Here is a 12,384-nt window from a genome sequence, read left to right on the forward strand (position 1 = left end):
CTGACTTATCAAACATACTTTTTGGCAATTGCAAATGAATTTTAAGTCAATTTATAATCAGATTTTTTTTTGTTTCAAGGTTTTATTTAAATTCTAGTTTGGCCAATTAAACTTTTCTAGTCAAAGTTTAGCTGATCAGTTTCATTTTATTTCATGGATCCATTAAATAGATTATAATTTGCTGGCTACTGCAATGGGGACGGGAAATCCTTGAGATTATATAGTTCTGCTAGTACTTTAAAGAGAAATGACAGTAATTGTCACATCTCTAACATAGAAGCCCTCAGTAATTGCTCATAGGAGGAGACAAGGCCAAGAGGAAGGCTGGGGGGCAGCAGGAATGGGAGGTCAGTCAGATTAGGGCTACGTATCTTTGTGGAGTTGAGTCTGCATGTCCATGAATGACCATGGAGGCTCAGATTTCTGGCTGTTACGCTATAGTCGGAAACATAAGGGGTAAAGGTACCAGTCCTGAGGTTTTGTCACAATGTAGGAAAGATGTTTGTGCAAGTTGTGCCTTATGTCATGTATTTAGTCCCTTGGTTAATGTGAGATAGTCCTGTCAAGTCGGGAAGAGGTCTTGCTTCATGCAAGGGCCCTTGGTGTTCCATCTGATTCTCTGACAGAGCATGGTCAGCAGTCAGGGAACCACCTTCCAGGGGAAGATGGACCTGCAGGAGCCTCATTTCCTCTGTGGAGCTTCTCTAATTCCTGCTCCCGGCGGTAAGTAGAACAAAGATGCTCTCTTTTCAGGAACATACAGTGAAATGATTGTAATGCCAAAATTAAAATCCCTCATGCCACTTGACCTGTCATTACAACTGCTAAGATATGATCATTGACAAACAATTCTCCTGACAATTTATGGAGATGTCCTAACTAGATTATATATACAGACACACACACACAAGTCTGTCTACATGAATATAAATTTCGCTAGGAGCTTGGTGTTAGGTCATCTTCCATATCTTTTAATGTGATTTATATTTAATGCTAAAGTTTCAGTGGAACAAATGCTTATTTGACACAAATTATCTGATGTAATTTGCACACCTGTCTCTGTGTTGTATTTTATGAACGTTGGCCATGTTCAGTACACATCTTACCAAGAATACTTCTAAGAACAGAAAGGTTCTCCTGGCTGACTGTGCTCTGTGTGGTCTGAACTGGGGAGAGTCGGTGGTGCCCTGGTGACGCCTGGGCTGCTTTCAGGAGTCCTGGATGCCATCACTCATTTGTCCCTGGTGCTTGGGAGGGATGACTGAGAGACTAGACTTCAATGATCCTGCCACTCTCCTGACTCCTGCACACAGTTTCTCCCTGGTGCTAGTCTCAGAGTGCTCAGACTCCTTATAGGTGGCCCAGGGATCCCAAAAAGAATGTCCCAAGAGAAGGAAGTGAAAGACACCAGTATCTTAACTACTAGGATGGAAACAAACACATGAATCTTTCTTCCTCTTCTCAGCAGTCCCGGTCCCCACCCAGTTTCAAATTTGGGGATATGACACCCCTGTCTCCAGGAGGACTGAACACTGAGACAAGTCCTCAATTGATCCTGATGTAGACAAGGCTCCTCTCTGTTCAGCCGGGGAACCATCTGCCTTCAGCTGTGCCTCCACTGCGTTGAGCCTGATGGGCTTTTGATGAATCGGTGTGGTGAATCATGTCCTCAGGCGCTTGAGTGGTGCAGTTTCCCAAACGCCTCATTTCCCAGCAGCAACTCACTGTGCTAGTACCTGTGGTTGTTGCACTCACCCCCAACCTACGGGTCCACTTCTGGGCAGGGAGGAAATGTTGAGTAGGAACCTCACGGCCCCTTCTTCATCCTAGCCAGGGCCACTTACACAAACCCGAGGCAGGGACTGTGGGTGGGAGTGCCCAGGGGACCATGGAGGCCCAGAGATGGGACTCGAGGAATTCCCCTACAATCCTCACTGTTCAGATCTTGATTTTCCTCCTCTGGGTGGCTGGGACAGGGCTTCCTAATGACCAGATGCCATTTCCCATCAGGGGACTTCTGCACTGTGAACATCTAAAGAGGTTCCTCACCTCTTCCTCCTCCAGACAGATCACCTCCTTCCACAGAAACCCTCCAAATAAAACTTCTGCTGAGGTATATGCCAAGCTCATAGTATGATCAGACACTAATAATGAAATACTCAGCTGTCATGGGTGAGGGGAAAAAATGACATGAAAACTATTGTAATCAACTGAAGACTTCATGGAAAGCGTTCTTAGTTTTATTCTACTTCCCTTCTGTGACCAAACTAGGAATCACGAGAATTTTTTTTTAAATTTTAACTTTTTATTATTAAATAAAAATATGACTAGGGGTTATTAAAATAAAATTTCAGGGGCACCTGGGTGGCTCAGTTTGTTAAGCATCTGCCTTTGGCTCAGGTCATGGCTCAGGGTCCTGGGATGGAGTCCCATGTTGGCTCCACGTTCAGCAGAGAATCTGCTTCTTCCTCTCCTCTGCCCTTCCCCCTGCTCCTCCTGCTTTCTGCTCTCTCCCTCTTTCTCTATCAAATAAACAAAATCTTAAAAAAAAAAAAAAAGAACAGCCTATAACTATGCTTCTTAGGTGACAAACCATAGAAGATAAGAAGAAGCCATTTTTAGGTAACTTAAATAAAATACTATTAAAGTATTACTGTATCAGACGTTCAGAAATAAGGGAAGGAAAGGAAAATCAATGGATCAGCGAAGTAGTAATCAGAAAAAGTTCATTCTACACACACCAAAAAGACACTTTGTGACCGAGGAGCTCAGAAACCATATAGGGATTGAAGGTTGGGAGTATATTACTGTAAACCAGGTTATATAGTGAGAGGGCAGTGACTGCTTATTCTTCGCAGTGATTAGTTATACTATGAGAGTTTTCTTACGTGGTAGGGAATTTCTTACTGGTCATCTCACATCAACTTTGGGAAACAGTCGTAGTTTTGTTTTTGATTTTCAGAAGCACAGAAAAGAAATGACCCAGTTCGAATTGTCTTACAGACTAAGCTAAATGATGTTTTGCTTATTCCACTGAACTGTATCTGCTCAGGGAAATTTTAAGGCTGGTCTCCATTTGTTCTGACTTTAACAGGCTTTAGTACTACCATCATTATTATAATAAAAGAATGAACAAATGCACAAGTGGGCAAGGAAGCATTCCTAGCCGATGCGCCCCTGTGGCCAGCAGGTGGCGCTATGGCCTCGTGGTTTGGGCTCCAAGGAGCCGAGGGATCAGAGCAGGGGTCAGACACTGGTACCCCAGGGTCTGGAAGTAACTGGACCCCACAATATAACAGGAGTTGCTGACCCCTCACAAGGACTTAGCGAAGGAGTCAGCACATTCTGAGGAGGGGAGAATGAGTGAGGAAAAGCACAGAAGGAGCATGATTCTTTGGAGTGGAATAGCCTTTTCACAGGCTTATGGGCTGGGGGGGAATAAAAATCAGGACAGGGTGGGGGGAGGATCTATCATAAATTGCAAAGGTTTATAACCTATAAAATGAATCATAGCAGGTGACAAATGAAAGAACGTTACTTTTAAAAATCATGTTATGTACCTTTAATTGTATATAAAATAATATATAAATATGGCAAACATTCAGCAATAACAGAAGTAAAGCCAATGAAAAACCGAATAGTACTCAGCAAATCTTTATTGTGCACCCCCTAAAAACACAGAGCATGAGCCAGGAAGACTCAAATCAAATCCGGGATGAGATTCAGGACTGTATTGTTATAAAGCAGCTTATATATTGGGAGCGCAGTGAGAGTTTATTCTTCACAGTGATTGGTACTAATGTCAGAAGTCTCTGATGATAAAGGATCGGTTCCGGGTTGCCTGTGTCAGCCTTGGGAAACAGTTCAAGGTTTGCTTACGACTTACCGAGGCATACACAAAATATGACACAGGACCAGGGAGACTCGGAAATAACCAAAATTAATATTTGATTCTTTCATGAAATTGGTTTTTCCTGCTCAGAGAAGTTTCAAAGCTGGCTTCCATTTCTTTTGAATTTTTTTTTTTATTTCTTTTCAGCGTAACAGAATTCATTGTTTTTGCACCACACCCAGTGCTCCATGCAATCCGTGCCCTCCATAATACCCACCACCCGGCTCCCCCAACCTCCCACCCCCCGCCCCTTCAAAACCCTCAGGTTGTTTTTCAGAGTCCACAGTCTCTCATGGTTCACCTCCCCTTCCGATTTCCCTCAACTCCCTTCTCCTCTCCATCTCCCCATGTCCTCCGTGTTGTTATGCTCTGCAAATAAGTGAAACCATATGATAATTGACTCTCTCTGCTTGACTTATTTCACTCAGCATAATCTCTCCCAGTCCCGTCCATGTTGCTACATTTCTTTTGGATTTTTTTTTTTAAAGATTTTATTTATTTATTTGTCAGGGACAGAGGGAGTGAGAGCGAGCGAGCACAGGCAGACAGAGAGGCAGGCAGAGGCAGAGGGAGAAGCAGGTTCCCTGCCCAGCAAGGAGCCCGATGTGGGACTCGATCCCAGGACGCTGGGATCATGACCTGAGCCGAAGGCAGCCGCTTAACCAACTGAGCCACCCAGGCGTCCCCAGAGTCAGGATCTTGAGGGTCTGGGAGGAACCAGGACTCTACAGAGGACAGGAAGTTGCTGGCCCCTCCCACGGACTCCCTGAGGAGGACACTACATTTTGGGAGTGGGGGAAGAGTATGAATACAAACGGCGCACAAGAAGCCTGATTTTCTGGAATCGAATAGCTTTTCCATGTGCTCATGGACTAGTGGTGAAGGACTAAAAGTCCGGACAAGGAGAATGTAGGAAAGGATTGATCATCAGCTACAAAGACTGTAAAAATAATGCCATATACCAATGCAGCTGAGCAAGTAACAAAGGAGTAAGTAATAAAAAGAATCCATGTTATGTAGCTTTAATAGAGTACACAGTAAAAATAATATATGTGAAAATTAAGCTATAACAGAAAGACAGCCAATGAATCACTAAGAAATAATAAAAATTTGCTGTGCCCATGGGATGAGTTCAGGGATGTATTGTTATAAACCAGCTTATACACTGGGAGAAGAATGACGGTTTATTCTTCACTGTGACTGGTTATAAGAACTTTCTTCAGTGATATGGAATTGGTGACTGGTTCCTTCCTATGAACCTTGAGAAACACTTTAAGTTTTCCTTACAATTTTCAGAACCAGAAAAAGATCAGTTGGCATTAGAAAATATGGTAAATAAGCTTTGCTTATTTAACTAAACTGGTGCTGTTGCTCAGGAATTTTCAACACTGGTCTCTGCTTTTGACTTGAACAGACTACTCCTACCGTGATTATTCTTATTAGGAGACTCAGAAGTATTCACACCTGTTGAACACCCGATGGCCAGCAGGTGGCAGGAAGACCCCTTGGTTCTGGCTCAGGGAGCTGATCAGAGTCAGGATCCTGAGGGTCTAGGAGGAACCAGGACTCTTCAGGGCACAGGGGACATGCTGGCCCCTCCCAGGGACTTACTGAAGGAGTCATCACATTGGGGAGTAGGGGGGCTGAAGTGGAGGGAAGAAAGTGACAAAATTACCATGCTTTGGAGTAAAATAGCATCTCATGAGCTCATGGGCTAAAGGTTAGAGGAATAAACACAGAGAGGAAATTAAAATAGATTAAAATACAGAGACTCTGTAAAAATAATTGCCAATATAAATGCATCTTAACAGGAGACAGGGGAGAGTAATAAAAATGTTTTACATTATATGCTTTTAATATAACAATGTATACAATAAAATATAGCTGTGTGAACAATGAAGGAATAATAGAACAAAACCCACTGAATCACTGAGAGTAATGAGTAAGAGTTTATTGTGCACAAACTTAAAATTTACTTTGAGACCCTAGAGCACTCCATCAAAGCATGAGGCACAGGGGTTTATTGTTTTAAAGCATATTGTATAGTGGGAAGACATTGGCTGTTTATTATTCCTCGTGATGGAGCATAATACTATGTTTTTATAAATATCAGGAGCTGGTTACTCATTACCACATGCCAACTTGGAGAAAAGTTTGTTTTCCTTATGAATTTCATAGGGAGAAACAAGATATAACAATGCCACAATCACGTTAACAATTAGCTACATTCAGTTATTCATTCTTGACTAAGTGGATTTGGCTGCTCCTGGTTTTCAACACTGTTCTCCATTTGCTGTGCATTTTAACAGGCTTTACTAATGCCACCCTCATTATTATCATTATGAGGAACCCCGAAGCCTTCCCGCCGGTTGCATACCCCGTGGCCAGCAGGCGGCGCCAAAACCCTTTGTTTTCTACGCCCGGGCGCTGAGCCCTGGTCTGTCAGAGCCTAGAACTTGGTGTCCTGGGAGGAACTAGGACCCCGCAGAGCCCAGGGGAACCGCTGGGCCCTCCCCGGGACTCCGTGAAGGAGGCACCACATTTCTCTCGGTGATTGTTTATAATATCTGCTTATTTATAAATGACAGAGAATTGGCCTCTGGCTTCCTCACGTCAACCTGGGGGGAAAGTGCATGTTTGGCACATGATTTTTCGAGCCACAAGAATGAATGTACCGGGTCACCTGCGCCGTCCCTATTAGCTGAAGTCTGCTTTGGACGTTTGATATTGTCCTCTTGGTGAGTTTCTACTCTGGTCTCTCTCTTTTTCCTTTAAGGAAGTTGATCCCCGCCATGATCATGGGAAGGCAATGAAGCATTCGCACCTGGTTCATCCCCCATGGACAGAAGGTAGGGCTTGGGGTCTGTGCTATGTGTCTTGACAGCTCCTCTGATCTGCTCCTTGACATGGCACCTGTGTCTGGGATGAACGAGGACCCCACAGAGGACGGGGTGGTGCTGGTCCCTTTCAGGGACCCAGTGATCTGGGCTTCTCACTCCGGTGAGGTGACGTTGAGTGAGGAAAGGCAGAGAAGGGGCGTGAGTCTTTCCAGTGGAATGGCGTGTCCGTGCTGTCTTGGGCTGGGGGTACAGGAATATTTACCAAGAGGAGTAGGAGTGGGGAAAGGATTTATAATAAATTATAGAGACTCAATTAAAGCCTACACCATTGCATTGTCAGTGATAAAGCAGAGAAATTGAAAAAGAATGTGTCATGTACTTATATAGTGTGTATATTAAAGTAATACATAAATAGATATAATATCAATATATGAAGTCAAGAGATATTTGGTCTTTATTGGCAGGACTCTTCAAGTAAGTGTGTATATTCTAGATTCAGTTGCCTCTCAGTGTGTCCTGCGCCTTCCTTAGTTCTGTGAGGAGGTACACGGGTGGAGAGAGACAGTGTCATGTGAGGTAAACGCTGGTCTTTTCTCTGAAGGAAGACATTATGCAAGTTTAGAAGACCTAACCATGGTTTTTTTCCCCCCCACTAGGTACTTTTTGGTTAAAAGAAAAATATCTTTGCAAAACAAACACCTAGTGAGCAATAAAAGGGCTGTCAGGGGGTTGTGTTTAATTCTAATGACTGTCTGGTCCTCTTTGTGCAGACGCCGTGTGGCTGAGACCTGTGGAGGAGCCTTCCAATGGCAAAGATTCCCTCATACTCTAGAAGTCTCCTTGGAAAATGAAGACAGGGGCCAATGCATTCAGGGGGGGATTTGGCTTTGTTATTGTTATTTATTTATGAACCAATTCAGAGATAATAGCAGGAAAACTCTCAATGCTATCCTCTTCACAAAATATCTTGCTAGAGAATAATATGAAAAATGAAATAATTTTGAGGTTTTTAGGTGTTAATGTTATTATTAAATTCATGGCTGTGAGTTTAAGTGTTGATTTAAATATTCATCATTGAATAACTTAAAAATTGATTATGCCTTACATAAACTGCATATGAAACCTGGGGCGCCTGGGTGGCTCCCTCCTTAAGCATCTACCTTCTGCTCAGGTCATGATCCCAGCGTCCTGGGGTCTCCCCCCCCCCCCCCCCCGTTCCCTGTCCAGCGGGGAGTGGGCTTCAACCTCTCCCTCTGCCCCTCCCCTTGCTTGTGCTCTCTCTCTCCATCAAATAAATAAAATCTTAAGAAAAAACAAACAAAACTATATGTGAAACTAAATGCCTGCCAAGAGTTGATTTTGGATGTGATGAGTTACGTCATCGTTGTTGGAAACTAGGATTAACTGTCATTAAACAGGGTCCACCAGTTGTTTGTTCCTGGGCATGCCTGGGCTCCCAGCGAGGTGGAGCGGGGCAGGGCTGCGGAGGTGCCCCCTGCAGGTCAGCTGCCTTCCAGGTAGAGGCGAGGGCAGCGGCGCCCTGTGCACCCTGTGTGGAGTCCCTGTCCTCTCCGCCGGCACGCTGGCCCCCCGCTTCTGTCGTCTGCGCCCACTGTCTTCAAACCCCATCGCTCCATTCGGCAGAGGCACTCCGGGAGGATGAGGAGCTTCTCGGGGAGGACGTTAGAAGCCACAGACCCCACCCCCACCCCTTCTTCACCCCCGTCATGCAGAGCCCCTGGTGTCCCAGCTTCCACCGGCCGCCCAACCTGAGCACTCAAATGTGGCTTCCAGGTCCCAGCCAGGATTTCCAGGGGTCCCGCCTGCTGGCGCCCACTCACCCAGAGCTGTCCCTGCAGAGAGGGGGACTCCTGGGGACCCCTCAGCAGACCCCGCGGGAAGCTGGAGCCAAAGCTGCAGCCCGGCTCTGAAAGACCATGGCTGTGTGCCCCTTTCCGGGCAGGGGGTGGGCAGCACCACACTCCCTCCCCATCTCTGAATCGGAATTTAATTAATTAATTTCTCGATGGTGGAAATTCTAACACAAAATTACTCTTCGACTTGGAAAATGTATTTACTCTTATGCTCATAGGTATTTATTCTTTTTGTCTATTTGTTTTACGTGCTCATAGTATGTAAATTAAATGGATATGTATTTTCTTAATATTCTTTGCAGCCCTAAAATATGTTATGATATCTTAGCTCTTTCCATACGTCATTACTACAACAATAATAAGGTATTTCAACCATGTCTTTGTGTAAACACATATTACCTCTTTAGAGATGGAAGGACACGTGGCTGGGGCAGGTGGCTGGGGTCATAAGCACACTGGGATTATTTTTCCAGTGAAAATTGGGATACAGAACATGATTCCACCAACGTTTCTAAAACAAGTTGAAGTTTTCTTGCAACATAGAGGTTCAACCAAAACACAAGACCTGTCATTTTCAGTAGACACAAGATTCGCAAAACAATGTTTTATTGCATGTTATGCAAAGAAAATAGAATAAAACATGTTTGTCTTCAGGGGCATCTAGTAGATCTAAGTTCTACCTGGGATGCAACTTCTCAGATCCGTTTTCAGGGCACCTGGCCCTGAGGTGAGCTCTTTTCAGCTCATCAAACACAAGCCCTCCGCACGTCAGCCCCATTACCCCCAGGGAACTCCCGGGGCATGGACTCCCTCTGCGAGTTATCAGCCCCTACCTCTCCTCATAGTCGCTGCCCAGTTTAATCTACAGTCTTTTTTTTTTTTTTAAGACTTTATTTATTTGAGAGAGAGAGAGAGAACATGAGCAGGGAGGAGGGGCAGAGGGAGAGGGAGAAGCAGACTCCCTGCCTAGCAGGAGCCCAACTTGGGGCTCCATCCCAGGACCTGAGCTGAAGGCAGATGCTCATCCGACTGAGCTCCTCGGGTGCCCCACAGTTGCTCATTTGACCTATATTACCGAGACCAGTGTGATTGCCCGCCTCTGACCTTTCACTGCGTCTCCTGATCGATTCCCACATCCCTGTGCCTCTAATGTTGCGGACCCCGTGGCTCCATCTGACACAGTCCAGGACTATGATCTCAGTTCTGGCCTCATTATAGAGACACAAATCTCTAATTCACTTTAAAATGTATCTGGCACGCCAAATATATCAACAAGAAAAATCATTTTTCTATGCTCCATGAATATTTCGAACTTCTAGGCATTTTGAATATCCTAGTTCTCAGGGTCCCCTTATGTTTTGTCACACAGATGAAATGGGTAATTTGAAAAAATATATTTGCTCACTGCCATAAAATCTACAAACATGCCTCCATTCAATCTTATGGTTTATGCCTTTCACTTAAACGGAATGGTCATATTTACCATAGCTAAGTCTGATTTTTTACAACGTGTTTCTTTTTCCCTTTAACTTTCTCAGACTTCATGTTACCGATTATAAATTAAATCTCCATTATTAATTTCCCCACCACTGCTCCACCTGTCTTCTCATTTAAACGCATTGAGTATCTTTCATCTTGAAAGGCAATCGCTTCTGCCCATCTTTTCTTCTGTTGAGCCTCATCTCCTTTGCCTTCACAACAAAACTGAAAGAATAGTTTCCTGACATCACCCTCGTCCTAATAATTAGGATCACCAGTGGTTTCCTCCTTAATAAGAGAGCTCTCCATATTAATGATGGTCTCCCTATTAATAAACCTTAATAAGATCATGGTTACCCATAATTAAAACTATCATTTCTAGGTCTCATCTTACATGGCATCAAAGAAAATTAGGCTATGACCTCTTTATGGATTATTCATTTTCCTAGGCTTCTCTGACCCTTTGGGCTCCTGACTGTCCTCATACTACCATGGTCACTCCTTCCCAGTGTCTCTCACAAGGCCCTCCTCTAATCATCAAGGAGGTGCATCTCAAAACTAGCCTTTGTTCTCCCTTTTCACTATATACTGTTTTAGCAATCTCATGCATTTCTTTGATTTCTTCTATTGTTACATCTATGATAGCAATGTCCAAAAGCTCCTGTGTAGATTTCCTTTGTGAGGTGTAACTTCTACTTGCATGTGGTACGGGCACCTGAAATGAAATCTATCCCACACTGAAGCCATTGACTTCTCCCTCAAATAAAATTTCCTTTTCCTCCAGTCTCCAATCTTAGATAATATCTCAACCAGATACCCAGGGACTAGAACCACACAAACCCAAGCAACCAATGTTTTTACGTCTACACTGAACATGAGTATCATTGCTCATTTCCACCCCAACATCCAGCAACATATCAATATTAATGATATTGAATTTGCCTGTTATGAACATGGACTGTCTCTACATTTATTAAGATTCTGTTTGATATCTTTCCAGGGTTTCATATTTTTCTGCATGCATATTTCTACATGTTTTGTTATTTTGAATATTTAAGGATTTCACTTCTTTGGTGCTACTGTAAATGATATTTTTAATACTTTAAATTCCAATCATTCACTGCTTTTATATATGTAAATAGTTGATTTTATATAGTTACATTATATTTTGCTTCATATATAATTTCCATGCTTTTGCATCAATATATGGGAGAGTCAGCTCTATTTCAGTTAGAATTTCCATATTTTTTTTAAGTAAGTCCTACCCTTAGAATTTCCAAAAATGTGGCACTGATTAATCTGCATACTGAATTTCTTTTTTTATGTCTTCTTTAAGCATATTTTATTTCTTTTAAGATACATTTTATTTAACCCAAATATATAAAATAAAATATATGTCAACATGTGGTTAAAGTAAAAATTATTGGGCGCCTGGATGGCTCAGTGGGGTAAGCCTATGCCTTCCGCTCAGGTAGTGATCTCAGGGTCCTGGGATCCAGCCGGAGGCCCACATCCGGCTCTCTGCTCAGCAGCGAGTCTGCTTCCCCCTCTTTCTCTCTCTGCCTGCCTCTCTGCCTACTTGTGATCTCTCTCTCTGCCAAATAAATAAATAAAATCTTTTTTTAAAAAAAGTAAAAATTGGGGCGCCTGGGTGGCTCAGTGGGTTAAGCCTCTGCCTTCGGCTCAGGTCATGATCTCAGGGTCCTGGGATCGAGCCCCACGTTGGTTTCTCTGCTCGGCAGGGAACCTGCTTCCCCCTCTCTCTCTGCCTGCTTCTCTGCCTGCTTGTGATCTCTCTCTCCCTCTGTCAAATAAATAAATAAAATCTTTTAAAAATTTTAAAAATTTTAAAAAAATAATTAAAAAAGTAAAAATTATTAATGAAATATTTAACATTCTCTCTCTTTTTTTTTGTACTCAGGCTTTAAGTTCCTTTTTCTTTTATTCAGTTAGCCACTGTATAGTACATCATTAGTGGTTTCTTTTAAGACTTTATTTGACAGACAGAGACACAAGTAGGAAGAGAGGCAGGCAGAGAGAGAGAGGAAGGGAAGCAGGCTCCCTGCTGCGCAGAGAACCGGACGGGGGCGCTCAATCCCAGGACCCTGAGATCATGACCTGAGCTGAAGGCAGCTGCTTTAACCCACTGAGCCACCCAGGTGCCCCTACATCATTAGTTTTTGATGTAGTGTTCCATGATTCATTAGTTACGTTTAAGACCTAGTGCTCATTACAACACGTGCCCTCTTTAATACCCTTCACCCTGGATACTGAATTTCCATGATTTAGGAGAATCTAC

Source organism: Lutra lutra, chromosome 2, assembly GCF_902655055.1.
Source record: "Lutra lutra chromosome 2, mLutLut1.2, whole genome shotgun sequence".
Taxonomy (NCBI): domain Eukaryota; kingdom Metazoa; phylum Chordata; class Mammalia; order Carnivora; family Mustelidae; genus Lutra; species Lutra lutra.